The sequence below is a fragment of the Homalodisca vitripennis genome, chromosome X (assembly GCF_021130785.1).
Source record: "Homalodisca vitripennis isolate AUS2020 chromosome X, UT_GWSS_2.1, whole genome shotgun sequence".
Taxonomy (NCBI): domain Eukaryota; kingdom Metazoa; phylum Arthropoda; class Insecta; order Hemiptera; family Cicadellidae; genus Homalodisca; species Homalodisca vitripennis.
In genome coordinates, this window is record NC_060215.1 from 159,115,591 (window position 1) to 159,134,053 (window position 18,463).

Genomic DNA, 18,463 nt, shown 5'->3' on the forward strand with positions numbered 1-18,463 from the left:
AAGTACAAGGCTATAGTTAGATCCTACTTAGATAAAAGTCTAAACCCTATTTCCCCCAGAACGGAAGCCGAAATAAGACAAGTTTTTCAAAAGACAAATGCACGGAGATTAGCAGGAAACAGGTACTCTTACTTTAGCCGTCAGCTGGTGAGTGAATCAGCTTTGTCGTAACACTACTGCATTACGCAACTGTACCTTGCATATCGTATGATATAATATGTAAAAGGTAGTGACATAGTTATGGTAAAATAATTTACATGCCTTATTAAAATGACTGTAAATTAAAAATAAAATAATTTTATTAAAATAACTAATTGATTTGTATTTAACAAAGTTATCAAATACATATTGAGAATAATTTAAAAATGTGATTCCTACCTGATATATGGTTATGATTTAAGATCCTATTGCTCTTGTTGCGCTAATGTATTAAATCAAATTCATGCATACTGGTTTTGCAATGCTTGTCTTAGCATGTGCACAACTTTCTAATAGGTAGGATATTTCTTGGTATTTAATACCTGTTTCAGGCTAATATCGCGTGTGAACGATATCATGAATGCTAATCAAGCGAATTCGAAGATATAGTGCAACCGTGAACAATAACAAAAGTTTTAATTCTAAACTTACGAAAGATCTCCAGAAGTAGGTCTACGAGACTGACTGCACACTAACATGTTAAAGAGCGCAACAAGGCCTGCTGCACTTCCCCCTGATAGGTTTCACGGTAAGGGACAGTTTATGTTCGAATTTTTGAATAAACAACTAACACATTAAACGGTGTACAAGGCATTTGTATAAGTTTTGTACTCAATGAGATTGTACTTAGCAACTCCATGTATGAGTTAATAGCTAATTCGTGCACATATTTTTTAACGGGTGTGATTAAATTTCCTGTACAATCTTCCAATTACAACTTTTCTGTAGAAAGGATTAAGGGAAATTTATCGTGTATATGACATATGTGACTGACGCTTTGGAAGTGAACTATTGCACTGATATGTCTCTTGCAGTAAACTTGACTTTAGGACGTGTAAATTTAACTGAATAATATATAAATAATAGGTAATTCTATGGCGAATACCTTAGTAACCAAACTTTCGACAGTACCGCTATTTGTGGGATGTAAAGAATAAGCGGTTAATATTTTAGACAGCACGTGATGAAGAGCAGATTTATCGATGTAAATAAAAATAATAAACTCAATGGTTTATTTACTTGATATATCTTCCTATTGAATCAACTACGGAACCCCAACCCCTTTCCACATCAAGGTCTTTCCACTTTGAAAGAGGTAAGTCTTTCTGATTTTTCTGATATTTCAATCCTCGTAATAATTAAAAATATGATTTAAAATTGTTTTCATTAGATACAAATTTACTACCAATTCGTCCTAAACCTAATATTTACTTTCCTATATTCTTCAAAATTAACAATTAAACACTGAAACATCAGAAATATCCATTGGTTCTGATTAGCCTACTGTTTTCTGTTTGCAGGCTCACAGCGAGTATATGGTGGATCATAGTTTCAATATTCCACTCCGTTAGATAACACTTGTAAAGCTTATCACGTATTCGGGCAGTTATTCATGGGAAATCTGATACTGTTGAATCGTTTGATATAGAGACCGAGTAAAACGTGTGCACTCCAAACCTCCTTACCAATGTGTGCAAACCGATATTAACATTACATTACATTATTATGTACTAATTAAAAATGTTAAATTGTAATTGTAAATATTTTGCCAGTGATCAAAACTCTGCGTTTTGTGTCCGGTTTGGAAGGATATTTTCAACTATATCCTGAGGTTTGACAGAACATCGTAAATATGAAATGTATTACAACAACCGATACATACAACCGAGTATCGAACTACCTGACGCGACGGAACGTAATGAAACGTAAAAAGGCTTTTCTTTATGGAGTTACTTGCAACTTTGTAACTCTTCGACCTTCTAACTCCAAAAACAATATGTTCTTCTTTCTACTAAGAGAAACCTAAGTAACTGGTTTCAAGTCACCAGGTCCTTCCTATTTACATTTATCGCACAGTTAATTGCATAATTTAAAGAAGGAACTGTCGGGTACATAATATCGACCATAGAATCATACGATTGCCTCTATAATCGTAACGACCATAGAACTCTTAAGATTGCCTCTATAATCATATTGACCATAGAACTCATAGTACTGCCTCTATAATCGGCTGATCATACATCATATAGTATATAAATAAATAAGGGAAAACCAAAAAGCTGGATTTTTGTATTGAACCGAACACCAATAATATCTTCAGTTGTTACCATGTATATTATGAACACTATTTGAAAATACATTTACACCGTTATAACATGCATATTTAGACCTAATACCCATAGACCTTTAATTGTAATTACATAAGAAAACAATGATTCATAGAAATCTGCATACCTGTAGAAACTGACTGAACACCGAAGGTTTAGAAATGAACTTTTACAATGATATCACTATATTAGTGAAGAAGTTTAATTTTTATAGGACCAAAAATTATATATTAAAATATACTAACTACTAAATAATTTCTCAGTCTAATGAGGAAGATTAAAAATTTCGAATCCATTGGAAAGTTAATACGATGCAACAGATGGGTCGGTACACAAAAGGGTTAAGTTTTTATGGAGAGAGGGAAAACAGTCTCATTGTGTATTTTGCTCCTCCCATTTTCACAATGAATTTAGACGAAGCTGAATCAACTATCATATATAAAACCAAATAGGAAACGTGGAATAAATTTTTATAGTTTATTTATTAACTCATCTTATGGTTCTAACATAACAAACCAATAGGGAAAGTATTTACTCATTAGGTTCACTTAATATAAAAGTTTCTTAATCCATAGTTGTCAAGTTATTAATATTTAAAATGTAAATGATAAAAGCTAATATTTTAAACGTATGTAAAGACTTCTTTAACTTTATATTCAGATGGAATTTAATCGAATCTCTAAATTGAGATTATTATGAAAAAATACTGAACCTTATGACGGACACTATTAGGTTTTTTACAACAAATATACAGTTACTGTGTGGTTCTGTACTTGGCTAAAAAACCTATCAGAAAATACACGAACACTTTTTAGTACATCTGGAAGTAATTTATTATGGTAATATTGTGAAAGTTAATTTACTTGGGTCCTGTACGTTAGATATATTCGCAGTAGAAACTAATATTCGTTTGGTTAGGATATTAGTGTTTATTAATGTTTTTTTTTTAATTTGGATATTACTGTTACTATTTGATTGGTCCAGTTATCATTACTTAAAAGTGTACGAAAATTATCTCCAAACGGAAATCCTTCTGTAATTTAGTATCGAATGTATTTGTATATTGTATACCGATTTAGAAGTTTTAAGAGAACTATAGCCAGCAATGATACCCGTGTATGTAGATTACAATTGAAGTTTATCAACGATAACACCAACTATCGTGATGTTTGGTACGCTGTGTTATTTATAGAAATGAAATACAATTATTTAATTTAATATCTATTTTACAGGTGGAACCATCACAATACTCGTATAGTTGGACTTATTTGTTTCGTTCAAAACTGAAAACATTATTAGGTATTTATATTTATCAACAATTTTTTCTCCCACGATGACCATTGAATATTATAATATAATTTCCTTTACAAACTTTATTTCAAAACAAAGAAGCAACTTTTAAAATTGCTCCTACTAGTATTATTAAAAAAAGTCAAATCTGAAATAAATCAAACGTCAGGTTGTGACCATTAGTTGAATGTTCGGGAAACAATCCAAGTGTCTTCCTGAAGTGTTCTCTGCTGCACAGAAGCGTCTCACGTGTATATTTGTCTCACAAACTGATCTTGTTTGTAATAACATTGACGTATTTTGTACATTAACACTTTTACAATAGGTACAAAGCAATTTGAAAGTAAGTGATACATTTCTTATATAGTCTATATAGAATGTAGACATGTACATGCACGGTTCGAGTTTTCGTCTATTCTTGGAGATTAGGTAATAGCCAATATGTGTACGACAATTTTAAATATACATATAGTTATTGGTGTTTAGACTGGCCTCATATTGACTTCTTATTAAGTATATTTTAAACTCTGAACATCTCATGATGAAGTAAATACAGCCTCTAACTTGCTATATCACAGCAGGAAAGACACTATTTGTAAACTAATAAGCAAAACTTGTACAAGCGAAACAACACAACGGTTGTCAAGAGCACATAACATAATACAGTGAATTGTTGTGTCTACACAAGACCCAGACAACACGGAACTTTCACGCTTCTACACGGCTTGTGAACGTGAAGAAAACTAATTTGTTTCTTCTTGTTAACATTTTATACATATCTTCACTTAAAAACTTCTTTTATATTTTCAGAAGTACTTGCTTCAAAATTCTCCCTATTTCCTCTACAAATGAGATTTTTACACAACCAAATTAGCACAACAACACATAGGACGTAATGCTAATTTTTATTTGTGTCTGTTTTTTTCTATAATAATGTTACTTTATATCCTTATTTTGGTCTTTTAATTCATTATTAGCATTGGAACAGTGTTTCATTTTTGTTGTGACAACATAGTGCACTACTGTACCTCATATAACGTTTGACTTTTATTGACATTTATTTGTATAAATGCTTTCAATCATATCGTATTGTTGTAAATATTAATAAGAAATAATATTTAAATACGTATATTAAGTAATATATATGTTCTTTATTTTTGTAAAAACTAAATTTAATAACAATCATGAGTAAAAAATATCAATTTGTTATATAGTAGCAAACATTTACCAGCAACAACTAGGTTCCATATTCAAAACACCTTTGTTAAAGCAGTAATATAAAAATAAAACGTGGTGATTTAAGCAATAAAATCCATAAGTATATTCACTGAAGACTACCTAGAAACAAAGTAAATAATCTCCACGCTGATTAATAATATTTTCATGAAATCTCCATTATAATAACAGAATATCCATATAACGCTTTCATTTGATTATTAAGCTATTGCTATAATAAATTATTGAGAATACTTGAGAAATCTGACCGATAAATTTCAGATGTGCTTTTTGCAATATTAATGAGTTTGAATAGAACATCTCAAGAGTCGAGTTTTTGTTAAGTAAACTTCTCGAACGTCTCCGTCCGTTATTTAGTGAAATAATCTGTGTCACAAAGTTTTAGCAACCTACGTTTTGTGACACAGAATTCTTTTGCTTTATTTAAGAAAATTAAAGGTCTATTATAAGAATCTTAACATACACAATATATGTTTCTTTATAATCTAGAAATACAATTCAATTAACTTACAAAGGTAGTGATAGAAGTAATATGGTAGAAAAAAACATGGGATTATTTGTTGTGACGAAAAAAGTAAAAAACTTAATACTAAATTTAAAATATTTTGACCTTACACTACATTACAGGAAATTGAAAACATGTGTTCTAGTCATGTGGAGTACTGCGTAACAACGTACTCATTTGAAGATTGAGAGCCTTGAAACCCAGCTAGTTAAATATAGTAATTTCTACTGCTAAAACCTCCCTGGCTAGGACAATCTATTCTTTTCATGGATTTCACAAAAATAACAAAATACTTTCCAAGAAAGGTTTTGGTCATACCAATGGCAATGAACTAAATTAAGATTTATCCATTATCTTATTTTCCTCTCAGTCTTTTAAAAGTCTCTTGGCACATTAGCGGACACCAAATTCCTTTGGCAAGATCTCTGAGTTAAACTGATACAATCAACTAGATTTATCTCTGTAAGTTTATTCAGTAACCAGATATTCTGAACCTTTTAGTGACTAAAGGCTCGAAAATGTATGACTGATCAGTCTCCGGTCCTAATACTACTCAAGCTCTGCCATAACCCCCATCATCTGTCTCCATCGTAAAATTAATAGCGATCTGCCATAACCCACGTCATCTCTCTCCAGTCCTCATATTCCTCATGCTTTGCCATAACCCTCATCATCTGTCTCCAGTCCTCATACTCCTCGCGCTCTGCCACAACCCCCATCATCAGACTCCAGTCCTCATACTCCTCGCGCTCTGCCATCACCCCCATCATCAGTCTCCAGTCCTCATATTCCTCACGCTTTGCCTAACCCCCATCATCTGTCTCCAGTCTTTATACTCCTCGCTCTCTGCCATCACCCCCATCATCAGTCTTCAGTCCTATATTCCTCGCGCTCTGCCATAACCCCTATTGTCTGTTTCCAATCTTCATACTAATCGCGCTCTGCCAGAACCCATAACATCAGTCTCCAGTCCTCAAACTAATAGCGGTCTGCCATAACCCAAATCATCTGTATCCAGTCCTCATATACCTCGCGCTTTGCTATAACCCACATCATCTGTCTCCAGCCCTCATATTCTCACGCTTTGCCATAACCCCATCATCAATCTCCATCATCAAACTAATATCGATCTGCCATAACCCACATCATCAGTCTCCAGTCCTCATACTCTTCGCGCTCTGCCTTCACCCCTATTATTAGTCTCCAATCCTCATACTAGTCGCACTCTGCCATCACCACCATCATCAGTCTCCAGTCCTCATACTACTAGCACTCTGCCTTAACGCCTATCATCAGTCTGTAGTGTATCTGAGACTAAGTTCTTTCTGGGAGTGTCGCTGGAGTGTTTTCGGATACTGGGAGTTGTTGAGTGTAGAAGCTTCGTCTCTTGCTGTATCTTGTCTCTGAGGGTTTTATAGGGTTACATTAGTTGACAAAATTGGGTAGGTGATCCCTGTTCTTTTTTAGACATTTTAGCAGTGGAGAAATCTAAGAAATTCGTATCCCACGATAGCAAATCATAATTATTTAAATAAAAATTTATAAATATTTAATATTATTGTACTACAAAACACAAATCAGTGAAAATTACACGGTATTGTTAAGAACATTGTAACGATACTTCACATGCCACGATTTTAAAATGTTGATTTCACAATCATTCCCTTATTAACGTATGTTAGGTATTATGAAATACTGTACTAAAGCATAGTGAATTGGGTGATATACGAGTTTCTTAACTTTACAAACATTCAGTCTCTATTCTTTAGTCCACTTTTCAATAACGGATTTGAAAAATTGCTACCTCTTTCAACAATAAAGTAATATTTTTAGTATATTAACCGAAAATAAAATCTCAAAATGTTTAATTATAAAGGATTTATTAAAATTTACCATGTCCCAAAGTATACAACAAAATAAAGTGAAATGAAAAATTTTAATTACATTTTGCAAAATTTATATTAGGATTGTAAAACGGTAAATAACATTTCGAGTTTTTCATACCGGAAGCAGGCACGATTGCGCTTGGTATCGGGTTCTAACTAGAAAGATTTCGTCTACTCGAATTTGTAAAGTTAACAGAGAAATCTGGATGATTGTTATATTTAACAATACACACCCCGGTGCCATAGAGAGTAATTATGATTAACGTAGAGAGTGAAAAGGGTAACACGATTGTAAACAGATCAGATCAAAGTTACCTTGGAATAGTCTAGAAGGCTCTGTCCTGTGATGAAGTGAAGTAAGAAATCGTCTCAAGTGATTTTGCATGAGTTATGTCACACGTTACTAGTACATAATCACTAGATTGTCTTAAAGACAACAATATATTAAACAATTTGGTTGTCATACAATAAAATGTAATGTAATTTATAAAGAATTGGTAAATTACAACCACTTTATTTAAATTTGTATTACATTTCAACGTATAGTTTTATCTCAAAGCTAAAATTCTACATTAAATATAACAATATACTTTAAAGATTCATAACATTAAAAACCGCTTTAATATAAATTCAAAAGTTAAAATCTTTAATTAAAGGATAGAGTAACATTGTAGCCATTGGAGCTACACAATCGTGTTCGAAAGAGATTTTCAGAAAACCTTGGAACCCACTCGCATCACTGAGAATACATCTTCTCTTATAATTGTGGACAAGGATTTCAATCCAGATGTGGACATAGTTGATACTTATAATATTTTTGAGCGTAGTGGTAAACATATCACCGCTCATAAGCTAATATACTGTAACGTGCGATGCGATAAACACAAATCCAAGGCTAAGTTCCCCTCACCTCGCAATTTTAAAGACTTAGATTGTAATAAGTTTATTGCAATTGCCTCCACTTTACGTTGGGAAGACATAAAAACTCTGAAAGATGTTGATGGGATCACCAGTGAATCAACCTAAAATATTATCCAAGTCTTTGACGCGTGTGCCCCTATGGTGAGAAAGTGAATAACCAGGAAAAAAACTCCTTGGAGACACCCCAACTTGATTGTCCTTACACAAAACAAGAACAGTCTTAAAGATGCTTTTCTTTCCCTGAAAACACACGAATGGAGATCAGAATACTTTAAGGCTCGTAATGCTATCAATGTCGCAGTATGATTGGCGAAAAAGTATAAAATATTAAACATAATCACTCTAAGAAGTTTTAGGCTACGTTACGAGCTGGTGGCATTCTGAGCGCAAATGAAGAAAAACTCAACCTATTTTCATCAAAAGAGCTGAATGAGTATTTTCCCACCATGGGCTGTGGAGGAAACATAAGCATGGATAAACTTAATTTATACAACACAAATAAGCACGCATGTATTAATTCTCCTTTAAATCTGTATCCAAGTGAAAGTAATAGAGTTTATGAATAGCCTTACACCTACTGCTTTTGGAATATCCATTGCTATGGTGAGAGGCTTGAGCTCTTTTTGTGCTGCAGCAATCACTCAACTAATCAATGTGTCTTTGAATACTGTAAGGTTTCCTTCCTTGTGGAAGCAGAGCGTAGTGATTTCTCTTCCAAAGACTAACGATCCTACTTCGATTCGTCAGTTTCGACCAATATCCAACCTTCCGGTCATTTCTTTAATACTAGAGAGGGTTTTGTCACAACAGATGGTCAGCTACTTGGAATCTGAGGAGTTACTGCCTGAAGCACAATCTGGTTTTAGACGGGGATTTAGCACCTGCTCCACGCTTCTTAATTCTACCGATAATCTGTTTTCTGCAAAGGATAAGGGGTTTCAAATAATATTTCCAATATTATTTCTTGTATACACTGCAGATTAAAAATATCAGTTGGAGTTCTGATCTCTTTTCTCTTAAACAGATTATTCACGACTTTTGTTGTCTTATAACCAAATTGGGAGATTTGAGGCTGTGCGAAACATCAATTCGGACCTGGAGAGGGTGAAGTCATGGTCGGACGATCATGGGCTTCTGCTTAACTCGAACAAATGTTCTTTTTTGCAGGTGAATGGGTCATCTTTGAATTGTCAATCACATGTTAATTACATTTATCAGTTCGTCACTTTTGATGGCAAACCTCTGTTTATGGACAGTGCTCTAAAGATCCTTGGAGTCACTTTTGATTCCAATCTTGATTTTACGATTCCTGTAAAATCTATATGTAAAAGCGTCGTGATCAAGTTGAAGACGTTATATAGATGTGTAAAAATACTGCCATTTTCTGCTAAGTTTGAAATTGTCCCCTCAACAATTTTTCACACTATGTACTATGCTCTTTCATCTTTCGCTCGTTGCCTTACTCAGAAAATGTAATAGTTTTTATTAGATTGCAAAACAGAGCTTTGATATTGTCTATAGTCTCAAAAGATTTTTTTACATCAGTGAATTTTTGTTAAGCTCTAAGGTGTTGATCAAAGATTGCTGTGATTTGCAAACTATTCAACTTATCTACAAAGTTATTTAGACAGGCAAGTCTGAATATCTCAGGAAAAAGCTTATTTTCAGGCATGAAATAAACACTCGTAGAACTGACAGGATGGCTTACTTCATTTGCCAAAGGTCCGTCTAGAAATCAGCATGAAAGCTTTTACTTTGGACCGGAAATATACAACACTTTGCCCCTGCTTTGAAGAGCCTTAGTTACCGTTCATTTGAAAAGTATGTCGAAAAGATTGTTATGTAATTTTATTAAGCTTTAGAGTTAAATAATTATATAAGTATGCTATGACAAGAGTTGTCTTGTAAATCAGAGTCTGTAACTTTGGAACGATTGTTCAATAAAGAAGATATTTTTTTATTTATTTTTTTAATTAAGATTTATACAGTTTTTAAAGCAATTGTTAGTTTTGATTTTACTTTACGGCTTTTGAAAGGGAGAAATTTTGTTTTGATTTAGGAAGTGCCTGGAAAAATAAAAACGTATTTGTAGAGAATTGAGACTTAAAAAAATCAACTTTAGTAGTTTTGGAGAATTTTCTTTTTATTAATTAACTAAACTTCAACGCTGAAACAATTGTTTTGTTTTATGCAGTGAATCAATCTTAAAGTGACTTATTTATTTTGCCATAACCAAGAATATACGGGTTAAAGTGTTTTGCTTAAAATTGCGATGAATCTTAGTAACTAAGAAACTCATAAGTAGTATAAATATTCCCAAACTATTCATTACGGATAATTTTAAGTTAATTTCAATATTTGTTTAATAAAACATTCTTTTTGTATAACAAATTTAGTTACTGTAAAAGAAGTATTTCATCTGGTCGAAGCGGTGAGAACGACTGTGCTGCATTCACGGAAGCCATATGTTTATTTATGTGTCCACTGCAGCTGTACTAGTGAGAATCACAAGACAATTTTGACTGAAGTAAACCGCACATAGTTAGCATTTTTCTATTCGATATTCTGTTCTCGATATTGTCATTACATTACTCCTTTTCATCATTGCGCACTCCTTATATTAGAGACATAACAGGAGATAGTTTAAATAGATAATTTCAATTACTTGTAGAAAGTTCTGAAAAATTCAAATATAAACAAACCATACCAAAGCAGTTCAGTTTTAATGATTAGTGTTTTGTATATTTTTTTAATAAGTGCACGTTTTTTAGAGTTAGTGAATTTGACATACAACATTGTGGTTGTGATTCCTGATTTAGGCGTGCAACAGCGCTTTGGTATGATTTGTTTATTTTAACCTAGTTAGTAATTATGTACAGGGTGACCACCGGGAACCGGACGTTTTTTAAATAAACATAAACCACTTATTTTTTAACATAAAACTTATTTTATTACATAGAAATGTTTGTACTTACATGCCATTTAAGAACAATGTTACTTATGGAATATAACGTCAAATAGATGGTGTCCATTTTCTTGAATGCAGGTTTCTAACCTTTTAAGAAAATCCGCATGTACACGTTCGAGAAGCTCTTGATCAATTGCTGCTACTTCGGTCTTGATTGCATCCTTTAGCTCTGCCAAGGTGCGAGGTTTGTTGTTGTACACTCGTGATTTGAGGTACCCCCACAAAAAAAAGTCACAAGTCGTCAAGTCTGGTGACCTTGGGGGCCACTGGATGTCGCCGAAACGGGAAATGAGCCTTCCTGGAAACATTCGGCGGACCACAGCCATTGACAAGCGAGCAGTATGCGGTGTGGCACCATCTTGTTGAAAATAAATGTGTTAATTTCTGTCTAGACCTCGTCTTCTCAGTTGTTGACGTAAGAAAGCGTTCAGCATGTGAGTGTAACGTTCGGAGTTGACTGTTACTGAGGCTACATTTTCACCTTCAAAAAAATATGGACCAATAATTCCAAAAGTGGCAACCGCACACCACAGGTTTTTTGGTGAATTGTGCGAGGATTCTCGGTTGCCCAGTAACGTAGATTTTGCTTGTTAACTTCTCCATTTAAATTAAAATGTGCCTCATCACTCATAATGATTATTGTGCTGTCATTATCTTCGAGCAACACTTGCATGTGAACGGCGAAGTCCTCTCGCTGAATGTAATCTCTTTCCTTTAGCTTCTGAACAACACACATTTTATAGGGATGAAATTTTAAATCACTTTGCAAAATTTTCCGCACTGATTCACGCTTTAACCTTAGTTCACTTGCATGTCTTCTTGCTGAACGACTTGGGCTCCGAATGAGGGCTAGTCTCACCCTCTCAACGTTTTCCGGCGTCCTTACGGTCTTCCTTGGGCCAGGAGATTTTTTCTTTAAAATAACTCCTGTCGTTCTCAGATTTTGAACCCACCTGAGAATAGTATTGCGGGTAGGAACCGTACCATGGCGTCCAAGGTTGAAATGAGTGCGAAAAAGCCATTGTACCGTTGTAACAGACTCGCCATTTTGCACATACGCGTCGTATGCAAACATGCGATGCTCCACTGTCCACTGCTCCATGGCTACTGAAATGGCATTGTATAGCGAGGTCATTCACCACACTCTCCCCCCTCTCCCATCTTGGCTGAGCGTGTACGCATATTTATTTTTACACTCAACTATTAAAGTTTGACTGAGATGTTTTTTATATTTACTTTGAATTTCAGGAAACAATATGTGTTTTGCTGTTTCTTACATACACATTCAGTTTTTTATTGATTATTCTACAGGTAAAAATAATAACTGAGATGTTAAATTAATCTCAACTAATAACAATAAGAGGGTAGAAATATGTGCGTACTAGTTCTTAGCATCTTGATATATGTGAACCACGGTACCTATCTCGTTGTAGAGAAACAGTAGTAGACCCGGATACGCGATACGACAGGAAGTCACGCGTATAAAAAGGAACGTAGGCGTAATATTTCTTAACACAATAGCAATACGGTGTCAGTATCCGAAAACTTTATTGTCCACACAATGCTACAGTAAGTTGTACGAAATACCCTACAAGAAGCGTTAATCATGACTTATCAGTAATAAAATATGAGCAAATTAATTTGTGTAACCATTAAACAATAATTCATTGTGAATTTGGTACTGTAAAGTTCTTTATGTGTGTTTCACTACTACCAAATTGTAATAAGAATAAGTAATTTAAAAACCCACAATATATTTCAGCATACAAATAAGTTAATAATGTTGTTTAGAAAACATTTTGATATAAGTAATAGGTTTCACACAAAAAACCAAGCAGAATAATGTTAATACATCAGAGTGAGGATGTGGGCAAGTTTACTTGCGTATTTGGCGCAGATGTGCCTCAGTAAATAACTGTCACAATTACGAAATGGTTTGGAGCAACAACACGAATATGTGATTTTGTCTAGATTTCCATCACTCTAGTGTTGTTGTGTAGAATACATTGTGATATATGTAATAGGTTGCACAAGACTGACCACGCAGAATGAATGTAATACATTAGAGTGAGGATGTGGGCAAGTTTACTTGCGTATTCGGCGCAGATGTGTCTCAGTAAATAACTGTCACAATTACGAAATGGTTTGGAGCAACAACACGAATATGTGATTTTGTCTAGATTTCCATCACTCTAGTGTTGTTGTGTAGAATACATTGATTGATTGATTGATTGATTTATTTCCAAAATTTATGTACAGAGTCAAATATAATACATAACAAAAATATTATAGGAAATTATCCCCACATGGGCATCAGCCTGTGTGTGGGGAAACGAGTTCCTCAGTCTGCACTACCAATAACACAAAAAACCTAAATTAAAATAAGGAAATGAATTGTCATTAATAAAAACATTTTCATTATCAAATGAAAAATGAAGATTTAACCTCTAAAATAAACCATACAAGGCCAGAGCATGGAATACATGAGTAAATCCAGTTAATAAATAATCTAAAATTTGAAAGGAATATACTTATTTAGAAAATACAATTTGAAGACTTAAAAATTTAATTTATAAAAACTTGTGACTTACATAAAAAAAGAGCAATCAGAAAGACTTAATTAAAAATTATCCGATATAAGTAGAGAGAGATTTGGACCACACCTGCACACCCACGCACACACACTAAAACACCACACACACACACACACACACACACACACACACACACACACACACACACACACACACACACACACACACACACACACACACACACACACACACACACACACACACACACCAATCACGCACCCGCACACTTGCTCGCACCACATGTCCTCGTTGGCCTGCAGTCAAAACGATTGTACAGACTCACCAAACACTCAGACTAACATTGATTTCCATCTCGCCCAGCATCTACTAACCATTTATTGACTAATTTTTTGTACGTACTAATAGTGCAAGGTCTTTTTATAAATTATGGTAATTTCGAGAAAATTATATGAGCAATATAGTGAGATGATGTTGAATTAAAGGCTTTAACGAGTCTAGGAACAATAATTCTGTTATGAAGTGAAGAACGCGTAAAATTGCTGTGGTTACTGTGAATGAAAATTGAATCTCGATGTTGAAAAATGTACAAAACTAATATTCGGATATATAATTGCGAGATGTTAAAAACTTTAAATTCTTCAAATAATAAATTGGTTGGATAAGTACGATTTCGCTTCAGAGCTACTTTTATAATAGGTTTTTGAACGACTTCTAAGGGAGCAAGGTTATTTTGAAAACAGCCACCCCATGCTAAATTACCATACTGAAGAATTGATTGCACATAAGCATAATATACAGTTTTTAAAAGATCTATTGTAAGTATATAACGCAGATTACAAAATATAAAGATAAATTTACGAAGTTTATTCCGCATGTAAGCTACGTGATTACACAACTTCAAACGATTGTCAAAAACTACACCCAAGTATTTATACTCACTCACCCTATCAATACATTCACACAAAACGCATCCATCCTGGCCACCACAAGTATGCAACCGTAGCTTAAAAACAAAAGGATCGCCGTCAGCTCGTATAGAGATTGGCATACATTTAGTTTTGGCTATATTAACACTGTGAGCCGACATTGATCAAACCAGCGCTTGACAGTGAGTAGACCGCGCTCAGCCACATCCCTCACTCCCTCCCAGCTTTCACCCTCAAATAAAGCGGTGTCGTCCGCATAAAGAAATATCTGTCCTTTACACAGAGTCAATCTTCCTAGATTGTTAATATCAATTAAGAAAAGCAAGGGCCCAAGAGTACTGCCTTGCAGAACCCCATACTCAATTTTTTTAGGAACGCTTGTATGGCCTAAAACAGAAACAACTTGATACCGATCGGAAAAATAACTTTTGAACCATCTCCAAGAGTTCCCTTGTATTCAAATACATTTTAATTTTTGTAGTAATAATTGTCTATCAACTGTATCAAAAGCTTTAGCTAAATCTATAAAAATCAAAAATGGTTTTTTATTACGGCTAATCGTGTCATGAACACTTTTAGTTAGCAAATATAAATTGTCATTACAATTCTTATCTTTTCTGAAACCGAATTGATTTTGTACAAGAATATTATTGATGTTTAAATATTTTTCGAGTTGAATTCTAACACATTTTTCCAATAATTTAGATAAAACACTAGTTAAAGTTATTAGCCTGAAACTAACACATCGATATTTTGGGCCTCCCTTATAGATTGGGATTACTTTACCCATTTTAAAAGATGCTGAGAAAATTCCCTGTGACATACTATTGTTTATAATATGTAGAAGTGGAAGCTTTAATAAATTAAAAAACATTTTGATAAGAGTAACCGGGATTCCATCTTCTCCCGGAGCAGACCCGCCTCTAAGGTTTTGTACAACACGAGCAAGGACATCCTCGGATATCGACTCCAGCTGGAAGTAAGAATTCGCCCCGTAATCCTCGTCATTCATAACGACTTCAGTCACGGGAGGCACAACACTGGCTAAGTTGGCACCCACCCTAACATAGTACTCATTTAATGTGTTAGCTACATTATTTATATCATTTGTCTCAATATTAATTTTGCCATCCAGAAACTGTTCAATAGGTAAGAATCTTTTTTTTTATTCATGTCCATAATTTCAGCAATATTTTTCCACAAGAGGTTATTATTATTTTTTGATTCATTAATTTTATTTCTAAAATACATTTCTTTAGCCAATTTAATAGTTTTATTTAAGAGATTTCTGTAGTGCTTGAAACGGGTTTTTAACATTGTATTAAAAGGCTGGTTTTTGAGCTGCTTACTCATTCTATCTCTAACTCGAATTGATTTAATTAGTCCAGCGGTAACCCACGGCTTTAGCTTGACGTGCTTAGAAGAAATTGGGTTCTTATTAATTGAGGATTGTAATAGAATATATTGCAAATATTCAACAAACTTAGATGCAGACAGATTAACATCCTCGATCTCTAAAATCATTGTCCAATTTCTTTTAGAGACAAGACGGCCAGCAATATCAAAGTCAATATATGTGTTTTTAACGAAAGATGGTTGTTTTCTTTTACTTTTAATTAAACTGTGTTGACTTTGCGAGACAGTAAAATAGTGATCCGTCATTTCCGCTTTGATAACCGCCGACTTAACACCGTCCGTAGTTTTAATATCCGTAAATATATGATCAATACAATTTTTGGAAAATCCAGTAACCCTGGTTGGCACATTAATGCAACTAATGAAACCAGCTCCATACATTACATCAAGATATCGTTGTGACAGTGGATCGTTGGTTTCAGGTAAAATACAACAATTTATATCACCTATCAGCCAGTGAACCCGATCCCTGGGCCTGGTTTCAAGATAAACCTCGAGATCACTAATGAAAGAGTCAAGGTCACCGGACGGGCTACGGTAAATGGCGAGCAACGACATCCGCTCCCTGCCAAACGTTATATCTAGTTTCAAACATGTGGCACCGCTCAGATTCACTTCCACTTGACATACTGAAAAACATTTATTAACGAAAACAATCACGCCATCATTCTGATTCATACTTTCCTTATTTACGAATCTGTCATACCCATCCATACTCACATTTACACTGCACTCATCCATCCAAGTCTCTGTTAAAATAATTATGTCAATCTTAAACTTATAGTTGTTCAAAATGATAATTAGCTCATCAAAATTCTTTTTACAGCTACGAATATTCAAGCTAAGGATTATCACTCGATTTTCATTTACGTCTTCATTTTCTGAGAAAAAAATCAAAACTATCAACATAATCATAAACACATGAATTCACAGCTCTAGAATTGACAATTTCATCCATAAACTCGCCCATTGCGCAACCTGCTCATTGTACACCATGCTCAGCCCACCCGCTCTCTATATATCTATACAGATATCACTACACTTGATAAAAACTATAACATCATTTTTTTAAATAAACTAAAACCAAATGTAGCTAATTTGCAAACCGTACACAATGCAGTAAGACCTGTACAAAAACAATATTAATATAACAAAAACTTATATATAGTTGAAACCAAATACCAATATCATATGATATAATAATAAAATAAATATTTTTGTTTAATTTAATACATATAAATAAAATAAAATATATACATGGAAGCATTATCGGTATAGGTACATTTATGTAATGCTGCAACTTATGTTTAAAAATAAACCAGAAGCACTTTTAATAATTTATGCAATTAAAACTTTCCAAATATAGATATGCTAAAAATAAATCACGTATCTTATATTAAATGCCACAATGAAATGGAACTAGCACAAACAAAAATATAAATTGTTAATAACATATGAATAACTAATTAAATTAGAAATATACTTCAGTATAAATTCTGACATATGCATGCTTATAATTACGTGTGTCATATATTCAAAAAACTGACTATAAAAATTATTATTCCATATATAAAAAAGACATAGACGGAAATTAGACCTAATATACAATTAACATCGCACTGATCACGCAAAAAACATTATCTGTTAACCTTTGGACAGTAAAGATCGCTGTAAAAATGGTAAAAAGTGAAAAGAAGTAAAACATTTACATTCTGAAACTTGCAATCTCAATGGCATGAAAATATTTATTAGTTAATATTGTTTATAAATTAATTATTGTTTTTCTACAGTAACTTGTTATTCTTATAATAATAAATAATTATTAATAGAAAGATGAGATAAACTGTTTTATAAAACATTATTTTGATATTTTTCGTTAGCCCTTGTACACATACATACTCACGTGCATACACACATACATACTCACGTGTACACATTCACATACATACTCACGTGCATACACACATACATACTCACGTGCATACATACTCACGTGCATACATACACACACATACTCACGTGCATACACACATACACACTCACATGCATCACACATACTTCTAACTTCAACCCATACTCACGTATTTATAATTTAATTATAGGTTGGTATAGTACAATCAACATTTCATTTTGAATGCTGAGTGTCCTAGTAGTAATTAATATTGAACGTCGCTGCGAAATTATTTTCAATTTTCACTTTGTTAAGTCTTATTTAAAAATACACATGCACATGCCAATAAATTACACAAACTATAATGTCAAACGAAAAATGTAATATAAATGCTGCAAACAAAAATTAACATAATAAAAAAAGTCTTACTTGCCATGTCCTTATCTGGATTTATGGAGTATCTATAACCTACGCTAAAACTCTGGCAAATTACTTCGTTGTCGTGTGACTGCCGCTAACCGCCGGACGTACGAAGGCTTCTACTTCGTCGATGCTCCTCACCC